This window comes from Colobus angolensis, unplaced genomic scaffold, assembly GCF_000951035.1.
Source record: "Colobus angolensis palliatus isolate OR3802 unplaced genomic scaffold, Cang.pa_1.0 Scaffold43, whole genome shotgun sequence".
Classification (NCBI taxonomy): Eukaryota; Metazoa; Chordata; class Mammalia; order Primates; family Cercopithecidae; genus Colobus; species Colobus angolensis.
The window spans coordinates 6534876-6535712 of NW_012117710.1; the positions used below are offsets into that span (position 1 = coordinate 6534876).

Consider the following 837-nt stretch of genomic DNA (forward strand, 5'->3'; position numbering starts at 1 on the left):
ATTGCAGGGTGTGCAATGTATCTGTCTGGGAAGGGAACATAATGATCTTGGTGAGTTAGTGGCAAATGGGGTGAGGGTGGGGGGGCAGGTGAAGGAAGGTGTAGGAGGTGGAACCAGGGCCTGGAGGTGGCCAAGTTCACGTCATGCTTCCACACTCTGTCCCTGTGACATGGTAACCATGGTGCCTGACTGTACCTTAACCTTCGAGACACCTTTTGGTCTGGCCCATGCCACCTCCCCTGGCTCCATCCCCACTCTATCCCTTCATTGCTCTGGCCTGGCCTAGGCCTCTCTCCATCCAGTTTTGATGGAGGTAGATCTGCCTGCCAGGTGGATCCAGCCTCGGAGGTAAAGCAGCTGCAGAACCAATGGGGCCTTTCTGCACCTGGGCGGCCACTTCCAGGAAGCCCACCTGGACTTTCTTTCACTAACAGGGTCTCGGTCCATCTCCAGCCTTCACCTTCCCAAAGACCCTCCTGGCTTCCTCTCCCTTCTGCGGGCCGAGAAGAACCCCAGGAGGGCAGCGGGGGGCCGGGAGCGAGGAGTGGAGGTGGCAAATCCTACCCCGTCTGCCACCTTCAGTCCAGTGGTGGACAATACCTGGGCCCCATCGCTGCCAACTGGTGAAGGCCCTCACCCCCCGCCAGGTGCCCACCGCCTCCAGGATCCCCGAGCATTCCCCGAGGCCTGGCTCTTGGGAGGAGACTTAGGGAAAAAGGAGCCCCTAGAATCTGGGCGCCGGCCCTACCCCGTCACGGCTGGCGGGGTTTTAAAGGGCTGGGGCCCACCCGGACGGTAGACGCCCCTCCCCGTGCCCGCGCCCGCCCAGGCCGCACC

At 61.9% G+C, this 837-nt stretch overlaps 1 protein-coding gene across 1 annotated transcript in view; it reads left to right on the forward strand.

The window, feature by feature from the left end:
- Nucleotides 1-284: 284 nt before the first annotated feature.
- LOC105522490 (transformation/transcription domain-associated protein-like) overlaps nucleotides 285-837 on the forward strand; it is a gene marked incomplete at its 3' end in the record, with an annotated part of 51169 nt that continues 50616 nt past the window's right edge. The window contains exons 1-2 of the mRNA XM_011957015.1: nucleotides 285-348; nucleotides 435-647. The remainder of the gene's footprint in view (nucleotides 349-434; nucleotides 648-837) is intronic.